The sequence below is a fragment of the Ambystoma mexicanum genome, chromosome 4q (genome assembly GCF_040938575.1).
Source record: "Ambystoma mexicanum isolate Mex_15411 chromosome 4q, UKY_AmexF1_1, whole genome shotgun sequence".
Taxonomy (NCBI): domain Eukaryota; kingdom Metazoa; phylum Chordata; class Amphibia; order Caudata; family Ambystomatidae; genus Ambystoma; species Ambystoma mexicanum.
Genome location: NC_090928.1, coordinates 157,275,339 through 157,290,501, shown reverse-complemented (window position 1 = coordinate 157,290,501; position 15,163 = coordinate 157,275,339).

The window sequence follows — 15,163 nt, the reverse complement described above, 5'->3', positions numbered from 1 at the left end:
ATGTATATGATGACATACCCCAGGTTGAGGAAAGTAAACTTGAGGGAGGAGATATTGCGTTTGTTGACGGTTCAGCAACGATTGATCAGAGCATAGGATTGCCACACATGGGCTCATCAGTTGTAAATAGTGAGAATGGAGACCTTGTGGTAATAGCAAAAAAGAGATTTCCTGCACACTATTCTTTGTAAGCAGTAGAATTAGTAGCATTAATAACAGCCCTACAATTGTACGCTGACAGAGAGGTGATGATCTACTCTGATTCAGCATATGTAATTAAGCGTATGTAACGTCCACTGTACATTCATGATTGTCCCACTGGAAAAGAAGGGGGTTCCAGCGATCAGGTTGCACACCAGTACAGCATGACACGCTGATGTTCGAAATTATTGACACACTCTCACTGCCTATGTCAGTGGCAGTTGTGAAGTGCTCCACCAATTCTGGTGGCACTGACTTAGTAGCATGTGAAAATGACACAGCAGACCAGGCAGCCAAAAAAGCAACATATTTAACAGACATGTTGGAATTAGTATTATCAACAAGTAATGAGAAGGTTTGTCAGAAGGAAATGGCAGAACCATATAATGCATTATTGAATTACAATGACAGGCATCACAGGTACAGCAGGACCTATGGACAAAGAAGGGCTGTTCTTGGTCACCTACAGATTTGCTGTAGCGGCAGAATATAAACGCCTGTGATGCTGTTAGAATTATTGACAGTAGCATTAGAACAGTTAGACTTTCCCACGCATGTGTCCAGAGAATATTTTGCTGCAGAGTTGCATGAGCAGTGGTTCATTCCTAATTTGCAGGAGCATGTTAAATATTTTATGATTAACTGTGCAGTTTGTCAGTAATTTACTGCTGGTGTATATTAACAACAGTGAAGGCAATATTACCTCACCCTTTGGGACCATTTTGACATCTCTATATTGTTTATGTTGATATGATAAAGCGATACAACGGCTATTGGTATATGATTGTCGTGGTTTGTCCCTTTTCATGCTGGAGGCAGGTCCATGCACCCATCCAGACGCCAAATCCCCAGCCAAATTCCAAATACATGAGGTGTTTCTCCGCTGGGGAGTATGGGAAGTAGTATGATCCGATAATGGACTGCACTTTGCAAGTGATTTGTTCAACGAAATGATAACCTTATTGGGCAGAAATCATACATGTTGTGTCTATCACCTGCAGGCTAACGGCATAGTAAAACACCTCAACAGCCTGCTAAAAGAGCGCATTTCTAAGTGGTGCACTAAACGCAACAAAAATTGGCTTTACTGTTTGCCAGTGCCTCTTTTTGCCTTACGCAATCAGCCAGGTTCAGATCACCACCACAACCCGCATGAATTGGTTACTGGTAGAAGAATGTATGTTCCTCTCGTTTCTGCACGTAGTAGATTTGATGCCCATAATACTGCCACTGTTTTGGGTGATGAGTTTCATGCATATTTGACCATCATGACTGATGTTCTAAAGTGTATATCCCACCAGGTGAAGCTGCGACAGGGGGTCCAGCCACAGAGACCAAATGTGAGGGAAAAGATTATGATACAACAGCTTTGAGAAACCACAGGGGTATCTCACCCGCTAGTCTCCGGGGATCTCTCTCTCAGGTGACCAGGGCATGGCCATCACCTTTGGATCCAGATCCTGGGGGTGGACCAGTGCAGGAGGATCACTGTGGTGAGGGGTTTTCAGGGAGTGGGGGTGGGATAGCCAATGGTGCAACACGTTATTCCCCCTTTTTTGTTCATCTACCCCATCCTATTTTTTAGGATTTTCTGAAGTCCCAACTTCTACCCCCTTTTTTACACAAACACTGGGCTGAGGAAGAGGGTGATTGAGAGTAACCAGACTAACTCACACCGTACTGGACATGTCCCATTAATGGGGTCAAGCAAAGTCAGGCACTTTATCCTAAGTGCATACACCTGATACCAATTAGCTCTTCTCACATGAATAAAAGGCAATACCTAAAGACACACTCTGAGCAAGGTGGAGCATGAGAATGAGCAGAAATTCGGGACAAAGGCACATCTACTGGAACAGAACAAAAGACCAAGAAACGAGAGCAGGGGGCAGAAAACCCCAATGCTTCCCTAGTGGAGGTTGTTGCCTCTGACAGGCTGCGAAAGATGCGTGGGGAAGGCCAGATCCCACAAGTGAAGATTGCATTACGTTTCAAGGATGCCAGCGACCCTCCTGGTGAACAGCAGAGTTGGTCAGGCAAGGTCAAGCCTGTGGTACTAACCTTGACTTGAAAATCGCAGACTGCCAAACTAGAAAGAAGCGCACAGAGTGAGTTGACAAGCGACCTGAGAGGCTGGTGTGTGTTAAAGTGAATGAAGTAGCAACATCATATCACAAGTGAATGCTGCACGCATGTGAATGAGACACGGAGAAAGGCAGAACTGTGAATTGTCACGGCTCCAAAGTCCAGGTGCAAGAGTGGCGCAAACCAACTACCCCCACTGCGGTCTGGGTACCTGCAAGACAAAGCTTACACAGGCTGCCGAGACCCCAGCAGGGAAAGAGGGTTAGGATCTCGTTGGTTGGATGGGTCTCGAACAGAGGGTAACCGGAGTGAGGGTTAGGAGAGGGTAAGTGGACAGGCAAGGGAACACATGGGAAAAAACAATAGTAACATATGCACTATCGTCCCAACATACACAGAGTGTTTTACAATAGCTTTTGATGCAAAGGGCACTTAGCTCTGTGGTTGAGTGCTGGCCTCCTGCCTGCGCACTCTCAGGTCCAGAGCTCGGAGCAGTTCCAATGCTGCAAGAGAGTTTTGGTATTAGTGACCTGTGTTAACTCACATAGGCATAATACATCACACACACATACAGTGCTGGCACATGCACATCACACATTGGAGACAATCTGCTCACAGAGCTTAATAGTACCCAACTATAGCGAGTGGTTCAGAACATGTGGCCCAAGTTCGCCGCACGTGGCTTAAAGGGAATAAGATTCATCGTGCCGCCAAAGTTTTGCTGCACGTGGCCTTATATAAAGCACTACGTGCTGCCAAAGTTTGCCGCACGTGGCTGTGGTCAGAAATGCTCTCCGTGCTGCCAAAGTTTGCCGCACGTGGCTGAAAACACGTTAGTAAATAAACGCTGCGCGCGTTAATAGAAATGGGTCTTGGTAGCCAAAATCGGCACTGGTTAAATGCTAGGGAGCGCTGATAGGCACTTAGCTTTTGCCCCTTGCAGGGGACGTAATATGGCTGGGCGGTGCCCCCTGCGCGAGCCCCTCAACGGACTGGATATTCCAATGTTCCTCTGCTTGTTCCGCGCTCTCCCCCCGCAGCTGCGCTTCTAATTCCCATGTGGGGGTTGATCGCTCGTTCGCAATGGTTTTGCTGCACTTATCTGTTGTAAGCGAGGGGCCGGAAGGCTGGTTACATGGGGCGTGGCCACTCGCGTGATCCCCGTCGGCAGGAGCTCTGAAGGATGCGTCCGTTCCGGTCTGGAGCTTAAACACAAGCCCCGTGCCTTTGTTCTGCGCACATGCGTGTGCGCGAGCCCCTCCCAACCTGGGAGTGGAAAAGTAGTTCCCGGCCCGGAGGCTGCTGGGAGTTGTGGTCCGGCGAGCCTTCTGCCTGCAAAAGGGACAGAGAAGCCTCCTGTAAGGTTGGAGGCTGTTCCTTTGGGTTTGTTTTGTTTTGTATCTGGTTCTTCTGCGCCCTGGGCCTCTCACTAAGCCCTGACTCCCCCTTACGACTCCCTGTACCCTGACATGGATGAACTATAAAATGAAATACAGCTGCAAGATCAGTAATACTAAGTAACAGAGTGGACCGGTGAAAGGAAATAGACCATTTGAAAGTCTCTGTGAAAAGTGCATTGTTTGAAGCTAAAGGGCGAACAAACAGCAACAGTGAAAGTATATAGTAAATGTTGAGTCTAAGTGGACCTGCAGTGGTCAGTAAAGAAAGCCACGAAGATTCGGAAGACTTTGACATCCGAAAGTAGTCCGAGCCCATTTCAGGGAGACCTGAAGTATATTAAGCTTGGGGAAGAGATCCCCCTTGCAATGTTGTGTGACCTGTATCGTGAGAGGTCTGGGCCCAGCAGAGGGGGACCTATGAGAACTGTATGATGGAAGGTCTGAGCACGGCAGAGGTGGACCTTTGTGAATGTTTTGGTTGAAACATTATTTTGAAAGCCAGAGAAAGGAACTATAAAACATGGAAGGCCAGGCGGGCCTTGATCCACGGTTGTGAACTGTGTACTCTGTTGGAAGCTGAGCCAGAATGTGTCATCCTACCTACAAGGATCGCCTTACCTCGTGAGGCCTATCGTGGGAAGGAGAGCTGGTTCAGCCACATTAGCATTTGAACACTGATTTTTCCTTTTGCACACATTTTTTCCTTTTTACACTTGTGTACAAGAAATGGGACAGGCATTAGGATTTTGTTAGTATAGAACATTTTGATTCGACAGACTCCACTAGGACTGTTTTGTTTATCGTTTGATGATCAAGACTACTCCCATCTTAGTAATAGGGCGGAATAGGGGTTTCTCCAACCCCAACATTTGCAATAAAGGTTTAACAAATTATATCCATTGTGTCAGTGTCAATATTTGTGATACCATGCCTTCCCTATACAGCCAAGATACCACTGCCCCTGCAGCTATACCGTGGTGATAGGGTGCTGATCAAGACCTTAATCAGAAAGTGGGATAGGCCACATTTTTCAGGTACTTATATTGCACAGTGGCCTACTGAATCGTCAGTAAAGATAATAGACAAGGGTGGCTCCACCTTGGTGACATCAAGAAGAGCAACAACACAGCCGCCCTGTCCGACAAACAGGAGCAAGAAGAAGAAGAGGATGTGGCCCATTAATAATCTTGAATTGTTTTAACATTGTGCACCAGCAACCGGCCCAGACCTTGATTTTTCTGCTCCAAGTTTTGGGAGAAACAATTTCTTTAAAACAAAGTTGTCATGGATAGTAGTGTGTATAGTAATTTTCCTGTTTTCGCTTTCTTTCCTTTGGTTAGAATATAGTAGACATATGAGAAAAGAAGAAATATGAAATATAAGTAAAGTAGATAATACAAGTAGGAGAAGTGTAAGTATAAAAAGAGAAATATATAAAGAAGAATTCTCTTTGAGAGATAAATATGAGGGTTTTCGATCAGAACTAGATAACACCTGGTATGGACACATGTAAGAAGTGGGAAGAGAGAGATCGAGTGACAGTTGCTATATTTGCTCTCTTATACCTCATGCCATGGGTGCCCCCAGATTGTTTGTAGCACAAGAAATACCAGTAGACACGGCACATTGTCTGGTTCATCTCACAGCTTGAAAAACAAGAGTAATGTTCCAAGGTCATTGGGCCTAAGTTAAATGGGTAGGTAGTGGCGATTATTTTCATGTTTTTACAGATGATTTCATTAAGTTACAGAGGATGGTGGATTGTTTGTCCAGAAAAAATACAGTAGTGAAATACACTTTGCAAGGGCCACATAGAGGGGAGGTTACTTATCAATGACACAAATTGAAAAAATGCACCAGTGCTACAGGAGCAGTGCTACCCTGGTGTTTGACCAGGCCGCAGCTCCGATAAAAGGGAAGGTTTTTAGAAAACCAGGCTGGAAAGATGGAGTGATGGGATGTCTTGCAGAAGTAATGGTTGGGCTAGCAGAAGAGATGGTTGCATTCTTGAACAGTAAATGGTTTGCTGATTGGAGGAACTATGCTGATTTGCACACCTGGTTGATGTTAACAGATACAATGAATGACAACCCTATTGTTATGTTTTAGAAATAATGGCACAATAAATATTGGGAAATATATAGGATGCAAACACATTATGGATTTGCCAGGTATGCGATTTGGCAACACAGGGCCTGATCACGACTTTGGCGGTATTAGCCCTACCGCCGAACTCCCCGGCGCTAATAGCACCGGATCACGAGTTCGGCGGTAATGTAATTCCCCATTGAGCCCATTTGGGAATGCCCCATTCTCCATTGGGCTCAATGGGGAAAATTCGCGCTCTTACCGCCGGCGGATTTCCCGCTGGCGGTAATAGCGCAAATTTTCAGCGGATTTCCCCCCAGCCAAGAGCTGGGGCGAAATCCACTGAAGTCCTGATTTGGCGGACCCTTAAATCCGGCGGTAATAGCACGACCGCCGGATTTAAGGGTTACCGGCAAAGTCGTGATGAGGCCCACAGTATTGAGGGACCAGTTGGTCAGGTAGCAGACACGCATACATGCACCTCCCGCCGTGGCAGAATGGTACTTGTTCTCTCACCACCCTGCACTCACCAGTGCCTGTAATGCCCCGGAGCCACGTTCTCAGTGAACATATCCCACAGTAACGGATGCAGCCAACAAGAGGGGGCTCATAGGAGTATGGGCTTACAAAGGAGTAAGAGAAAGAATTATTTCTCACAAGATTCCACAGAGAGATTAGTGGATATTCCGTCAAGATACAGGCTGTTCGGTAAGCCAGTTGTATTTTTTGCATCCCTACTGGCCCCTGGGGTACAGTCGGCAGCAAATGCGAAATGGCTCCAAATTACCAGGTGGGAGTTGTTGCAATTGACTAAGGCTACAGAGAGAGGTCTGAATGCCATTTTGGAAGAATTATGGCCTGTCAGATTAACTGCTCTCCAGAATAGGTATGTGCTAGACCTCCTTACTACTATGGGGGAGGAGTGTGTGCAAACATTGGGGCAAGTTCCTGCACCCTAATACCTGCAAACGATGAATAGAATGGCAGTTTAAAAGATGCTATATCTGCCTTTCACACTTTGCACACGTCTGTGGAGAAGGAGAGTACTAAAGTAGTAGATGAGGACTGGTATCATTGGATGTTTTCATGTGTGCTTACCTATTTGTGTAAAATATTTAAAGCAGTAGTGCCTCTTTTGTTGGTACAAAGTATGTGCATTTTGCACCTAATAATTGGATATTGTAAAGTAGTAAAAAAAGGGAAGGAAAAAAGTAACATGATGTCCTTTACTGTTGCTACTATAGAAGGTACTGCTGGCTGGGTGCACACTGATACACAGATGCACTGTTAATCCCAGATGAAATTAAGATGGTTCCAATAGAGAGGCCTATTGAACTGCCTTGAACCAGGTTTATGCCCCATTTTGATCCAGAGAACTACACAACACTGGGTGGATTGTGAGAGAGATGGTGATTGCTGCTTTATGGCCTCTGGACAGAGGAATACATGGGAAGAGGGGTAGTTTAAGGGGGTTCTGTAGAGCTTGGGTCCCTAAAGGTGAGTATGACAGGATGAAAGATAAAGGGCTTTGGTCAATAAATTGACCAGAAGGGGAATTTAATGGGGCAGATAAAACCAGTGATGTGCAAGGCCATGCCCCTGCTGTTCCCAGACAACAGTGAACATACAAACTAAGGAAACTAGAATAAGGTGCCATTTTGTGTATGACACCACCATGTGAAATGTAACACACTCAGGATAAAGTTAGTTTGCCACACTGTAGGGAGCTAGTTTTGTTACATTGTAGGGAGGGTTAGGTTGCTGAATACACAGAGAGGAATGTAGTAAATGGCGGTATGCACAGTTAGGTAGGGTACAGATAGAAAGCAGTATTATAAATAACAAGAGACATGCCCTTTTTCCCTTTTCAAGGCCCTGTCCAGCACATGATTAAAATGCACAGCAATGCAGTGTAAATAGCATAATATGGATTTTGTTAGTTCGTGATGGTGTCCAGACGACTGAAAGTGCCAAGGCTGAGAAGAAGGCAGTATAGCTGAAACTGCACAAATAGGCCTTTCTCATGGTTTCAGGTTTAGATAAGCAACAATTGAGTTGGTTTTGTTAGCACACAGAACTATATACACATTTAATAGCCAGGTGCACACAGAAACGTTGCCAATGACACACTAGTAAGATATATCCACAGTGCCCCAATGGTGAAAGAAGTACAATGCACGCACTAAGAACACATTAACAGTTTGAATACATGGAAGGCAGAAGGTCTCACACACTGGCCTCATACTAAAATGAATAAGCTATGCACCTCATGACCCAATCAGTTCCAACACTAACAAGCAGCAGTATGTACCAAAGGGAGTACAGGACGAGTATATTGAGCAAACTGTCTGGGAGATTGGGGCCCGGCGTGGAACGATGAGATGGGAGTGAGTTTGATAGTCTTTTGGCCAAGGCAACATTTAGATCTCTCCTTTCCCACCAGAAGTTAATTTGACTGTTGTGGATATGTGTAACGCCCAAGGCCACATCAGTAGCAGGCACCAGTATTGTAACAATGTCAGCATGTTGTGGTGCCAACCAATTAGATCACGGTCCAAAGATGTCCAGTGCATGACATCTTGCATAGTGGGTAGGACGCAGGGCAAGCTCAAAGATACTGATTGACCAATTAGGAGAAGCAATGTATAGGGGAATATATTTGATTCCTAACAGCCAATTGTAACTTGTGAGCATTGTATTTATTATGGATATGATGATGTAATATGTCTAGTTTATAACCTCTGGGCTACCAGGAAGTAATTGAGAAAGTCTATGGCCCTTCTACCGGACAAATGTATCAATAAAGCTGGTTTCTTTGTGTACCTTGGTTTGCTCCCTTATTTTGGTTGGTGTGGATTATTGGGAGCTACACTTTTATTTTAATAAAGGCCCAGCCTGGAAAGAATGATTGTGAAGGTTGCTACAATCCCCAACAAATCTTCTAGACTGTACCCTCCCAAGCTAAACAGAACTCACCGAAACAACCATAGACATAGCAGAAGACACACTCAACAGCTGGATCACCAAGGCCCTTGACCTACTGGCACCTGCATAAACATTCAAAGCTACACCCGAAAAACTGGCAGCAAAATGGTTCACAGAATAACAGAACTCAAAAAAGCCAACCACAAAATGGAAAAAAGTGGACAGAACAATACATCCGACAAGATAAAATAAAATACTGAAGACAACTCAAACTATACAAATGAACAGTCCTCAAAACAACAAAAATACTATTACGCCACACGAATAGAATCGGCAAACAATCCACAGAAAGAACTCTTCAAAATCATCAAAGAGATAAAAAAAAACATCTTCCTGCATTAATTCAGTCATCCCAACACAAGCACTACATGTCAACATCACCACCACCTGAGATTAAAAAAAAAGCAATCCAGCAGACCATCAACCTAGCCCGGGCTAATACTACACGACTGCCGGACCACAGACACAGGGCGAAACACAGATTACAGCAAAACTCACCTGCCTAGAACCAATCACAGAAGAAACCTTTGCCACACTGATCAAAGACACCAACTTCGCAGGATTGCCAAGGGTACAATGCACCCCTAACATCTTCAAAGGAATCCTCAGCCACAGAACTACAGCGACACACTTCCGGAACCTAATGAATCTATAACTCAAAAGAGGGATTGTACCGTCCTCCTTCAAACCAGCACACATTAAAGCACTGATAAAAAAGTAATCAGAAAGCACAGAAGACCCGAGCAACTACAGATCGATATCCAACCTGCCCTACCCAGTAAAGATCCCAGAGAACCATGTGTACAAAATCCTACTCAAATATGTCAAAACAAATGGAATACTCGACTGCTCACAAGTTAGCTTCAGACCAATGAGAGGATCAGAATCAGCACTCCTATCGATATGGGACAACAAGAAAATAAACGCAGATGATGATGCCCAATCTGCCTCATGCTATTGGACATATCAGAGGCATTTGGCACAATCAGCCAAACAACACTAATAAAAAGATAGATGGAATGTGCCATACAGGAGTACGCACTAAAGTGGCTTACCTCATTTCTAACAAACCAAACCGAAAGAACCTACCTGCCACCATTCATCTCATACACCAAAAATATATCCTTCTGAGTCTCACAGGAATCCAGCCTCTCTCCTCGGCTTTTCAACATCTACATGTGGCAACTGATGAAAATAATTTGAATCCACGGACTTACCACCTACAACTATGCAGACGACACACCAATGATTGTGAAAACAAACAGACCCCATGAACAAAAAAACAGCATCAACAACTGCCTCACAGATATCTACAATTGGATGACAACGAACAACCTTAAACTCAACTGAGCAAAAACTGAACTAATGCTCTCACCCGCTGTCACGCCGCGCGCTCGCTCGCGGGCGTCGGCGCCACTTACCTGGGTCCCTGGTCCACGGCCGCAGCAGTCTCCTCCTTCATGGAGGCTGTACCCGCGGTGGCGACTCTCCTCACGCCGACCCGCGGTTCGGATGGGCGCCGTGGACGCCGCCATCTTGCGAGGATCTGCGCATGCGCGGATCGTCAGTATTCGACGTCCCGCGCATGCGCAGCATCGGAACATGCGTTCCAAGCCTCGTTTTGACCCCGGACCATAAATAGGCATCGCATACACAGGGACAACGCGTCTCAACGCGGTTGTTACTGTGTATGCGCTGCTGGAGCCCTGGTGCTAGGTTTTCGGTCCTCCAGTTTCCAGGTCTACCTTTCCTGCTCAGTCCTGCCTCTACTCTTTACTCCTTCTTACTTACTGGTCCTCCTACCCTTTTCTTCCCTTATCTTCGTTACTAGCAAGTCCCTGGTTCAGGGTGGAGGAGGTTTCGTCTGGGTTCCTAGTAGTAGTGGGGACCCCTGTCAGTACTGCTTCTTCTTGCAGTTTGCCTTCCTTTGCCTGTCTTGTGCCCTGCCGGTACCTGTGCCTTACTGCCTTGGAAGTTCCTGAGTTCCTCTCCGTTTTCATCGGTGATTTCATCAAGCCTTCTCAGCCAGTGGAAACACTGTCCCGACGTCACGCTAATCCTGAGAAGTGCCACCCGTGGCGTTGGGAGTTGGTTCAGTGCCATCCTGTCATATACCGTCAGGAGGGGATTGGGCTAATTCCTCGCGTTACTCTTTCATCGGCTATCAAGACTTCGACAGACTGGCAACCTCAACTCCACGGTCTACAGGAAAAAGAGGTAAACCACGATCCCGTGAAGATTCGTTTAACACCCGCAGGGTTCCATGGTGGGAACCCACAATTGAACTGGCCGACCAGCATGGGAACACAACCATAGACTACCAATGTAATAAATAACTTTGAAATACTAATGGACGATGGACTATCTATGGAACTGCATGTCAGTGCAATCACCAGAAAATGATTCTTCCGCCTAAGACTACTCATTGTATTACTCACCTACCTATTCTTCCTGCACAGAACCCTCACAATAATATCCCTAATACTCAGAAGAATTTATTATGCAAACAGCCTCTACCTAGGAATGCCGAAAAGACTCACCAAGAAACTCCAAAGGGTTCAAAGTACAGCATCCAGGATCCTATTTAGACTAAACAGAAGAGACCACATCACTCCAGCATTGAAAAGCCTACACTGGATACCAGTAAAAAATGCATCAAGTTCAAAGCACTTTGCATTGCATCACCCACAAAGCCTTTAACAGACATGGATCTGAATTCCTCCAACACAAGATTAGCCAGTATTGCTGAGAAAGGGACCTAAAATCCAGCAAGGACCTACAAATAGAGGCAAAACATTACAAAAAAAGGAAATTTGGCAGAACAGCATTCTCCCATCTAATTATTAACATCTGGAACAACATGCCCAAAGAAATTAGAACCACAAAAGACCACATCACCTTCAGGAAATGACTCAAAACCTGGATATTCAACAGACAATGACAACCCTGAAGGAACACCAGCAACAATTACACCACAGACAATCAACTAGAGAGGAGACGAGGTGGACCAAAGTTCCAGAATCGAGAAACCTGCCTAGATACCAGCAAGCAGCAACCAAAGAGCCACGGCAAAGGCTCCAACAAACCGACCAACTTACTAACCCATTTCCCATTCCCGCTCCTCCAACATAACTGACGCCACTACACCAGACCTGGGCTAGCCACACGTCACATAAACCAATCAAGAATCAATTCTATGTTTACCTAGAATGAACAACCCCACATAATCCATAAAACCATCAACATCGCAATTACACACCAAGACACCAGATAATCTCACATCTACAGCAACCCGTGACTCTGGATCCCTTATGGACACTATCTAACAAGTGCGCACAACCAAACTCGCCACAACCCCACACAACACTCTAACCCCACACAACACACTAACACCAACACAAAACCCTATCACACATCCGAGGCACTGAATATTACCCATACGGTTACAATACACTGGCCTCCTGTACAAACTCCCACATGCAAAGCAACACTCACAGACGCCAGTTCCTCCTGATTCTGAATCTATAATTTCACCCTATTCCTCGCTAACCTCACCACCCCCCTCTCTTGCAGAGCTACCCGAGCACCTGGAGACTGTCCTTGGGTGGTAACGGTGCACAGTAGAAGTCAACATAACATAATATAACATAACTTTGGGGAAAAATGGATGAAGTAGGGAAAAATTAAGGTATTAGGACAAGAGGATCAGGCGACTGTCTTAAAGTACCAAAGGGAATCATAGAATTTCCAGCAGATGAAAAAGACAAACAAAGAAACATGGTTAACTGCAAATTCCCTGTAGATAAGACTTGTTGCTATTACCTTACTCCTGGTACTACTGCCAAACTCAGCGGTGCATACTTCAGTGGATAACAAAGTGGCAACAAGAATATGTAGGTTGAACCCTGAGATCCACCTAATTAGATTCAAAGTAACTGCTGGCTAAGTATATTTTGACAGCTATTACATCGAGTAATGTTGAAAAACTGCTGCCCACACTTTTCACGTAACACCATTTCTTAATTCAAGCTCATGTCACAAAAATATATATTTTGTGAGGGCTGTTATGCAGGGAATCATTTCCCAAGTCCCTTGTGTAATTGTAATTGTACTCGTCATTTATATAGCACATTTTACGATTACTATAGTCTCAATGCACTTGTGGTGGGAACGCCCTCAGGGACCGCAGTCCAGAGTATGGGAAATTATCATAGAGCTTTAGAATGCATGTGTGCATTTTTGGCCAAGATAAGGAATTAGGTGTGCTGGCCGGGCTCCTGTAAACAACACCATAGATCAGGCATGTGGGCAGGTGCTGAGGGACGTCAGGAGAGTGTGTGAGTGCAGGAGACTTGTTATGTGTCCAGCTGGACCAAATTATGTCGTAGGTCATCCCTGTATATTAATGTCAGAGGTGCTGAGGCTTGCTCTGGTGTAAATAGGGAAGACGTTATGTGCCCAGCTAGACCAAATTTGTCGTTGGTCGTCGCTGCATTCTGGTGCATGAGTGTGGGTAGCCATGCCTGGGACCGATGTCCACCGAAGTGTTGCGTTTATACGTACCTTGAGGATCGGATGGAGCTTTCTGTTGGCTCTGTGATTCGTGAGAGGGAGTCCTCTAGGCCCACTGGCCGGATCACCTAATAGGTCTTCATGGACAAGCTATCATGGTGCATCTTCTAGGTGTGATAGATCAGTGGTCTTGTTATCTTTTAGATGCAATCTCGAGGCTCACCGCTTATCTTTATTTGTCATTGCTGGAAATGAGCAAACATAAAGGCGCATTAGACAGGCCAAATCCAAGGTCTTCTAGGTGTTCTACGAGAGGGGAATCCGGATGGTAAGGTTTCCTAGTACCAAGTTCGAGTAATGGAAGGAACTCTTAGCACTTGGAGAGCGTGTGGTAGTTCATTGGCCGGACTGTTGATGTGCACTGTGTATTTAGAGGGACGGTAGTTTCCCTAGGTGGGAGCCGCCAAGATTACATCCGGCCTCCGCCCAGTGGAGCATGGCCATGTTCCTCATTGGGGCATTTCATTAGCAACATTAGCTACAGCCTGGCGTGTTCGTAAGGGTTTGGTTGCCCGTTTGCAAGGCGGGCCGCCACGATTACAGCTGGCACCACTTGGGGAGTCAGGGCTGGGTGGAGTTTTGCACTGTCATTGCTAGGCGGATGAAAAAATTGCCTGGCCAATGTACAGAGAGCGCTGACATAGCCTCTAAAGTCTTAAACTATGAGAACGTTCGTAACTTCTATGTCTGGGTCCACCTAGTATGTGAGTAAGGAAGGACAATGAGCAGCTACATCACAGGCAATCAGCAATGGGTGTAGAACGCAATAATGGTACTAAGGCATTACAATCTTGCATGGGGTACAGAGGTACGTTAACGTATGAGCCCCTTTCACAGTCACGAGTTTATCGGTGACCTGAGGATTTGAACCACGGTTGTCTGGTTCTCAGGTCAGGAACTTCACCACTACACCATATGACCTGGTGACAAACACTGAACAGCTAAAGGTGATATCTTACATTTCGGGACGGTACTCTCCAGAAAAAACACTGGCATTGATTCTTGGGGTTTAAAATGTGCACTTTTTAACATTTTCATACCCTATTACAAGAGAATATCCTCTCTTGGTTTCTGTGTGTGTGTGGATATTATGAAAAGTAAATGCCTATTTGTCCTGTGCAATTTGTATGGTTATGCAAAGCAAATTGAATGAAATTTGCATATTTCACCTTGAAATGCTAATTTCTGATGACATCACATCCCATTGCATATGTTAATGAGTCCCCCACATTGCTTTTTAGGACTTGACCCCTGTGCACTTCGCTAAGGCTTTAGGCACTTGGTGCTGAAAAAATCCAGTGTGACAGCCACACAGAACAGTAATTATTCATATTGTATGTGGCACGCTGCTGTCACTCATTTATAAGACTCTTCAGGCCTGCGGTTAGTCTTTGGGCCTCATTACAAGTTTGTCGGTCCGGTAGTAACAGTGCCGGTAAGCTACCAGCGCCGTTACTAACGGACCGGCAAACTACGAGTTCTGCTCCCGGCTGCCTTTTCACCCGCCAGGTCGAACCGCAAGAAGAGCATGTCGGATGCACTGGCACCATTCCGAATGGTGCCGGTGCATCCGGCCTCCCCATTCCCATTGAGCCCTATGTGGCTCAAATGGCAATGGGGAGTAAAAGTTTCCGGCCCCTGGCAATGGGGAAATACAGGGTCCGCTAGGGTTGTAATGGCCCTGTATTTCCCCATTGCCAGGGGCCGGAAAAATGTGCAAGTTTGGCGGCAGCTTGCAGGTTTTACCAGCAAGGCTACCGCCAAACTTGTAATGAGGCCTTTTGTCTTTCTTCCTTCACTCTGAAATTTCCCATTCTTTTAATGCAGTTCTG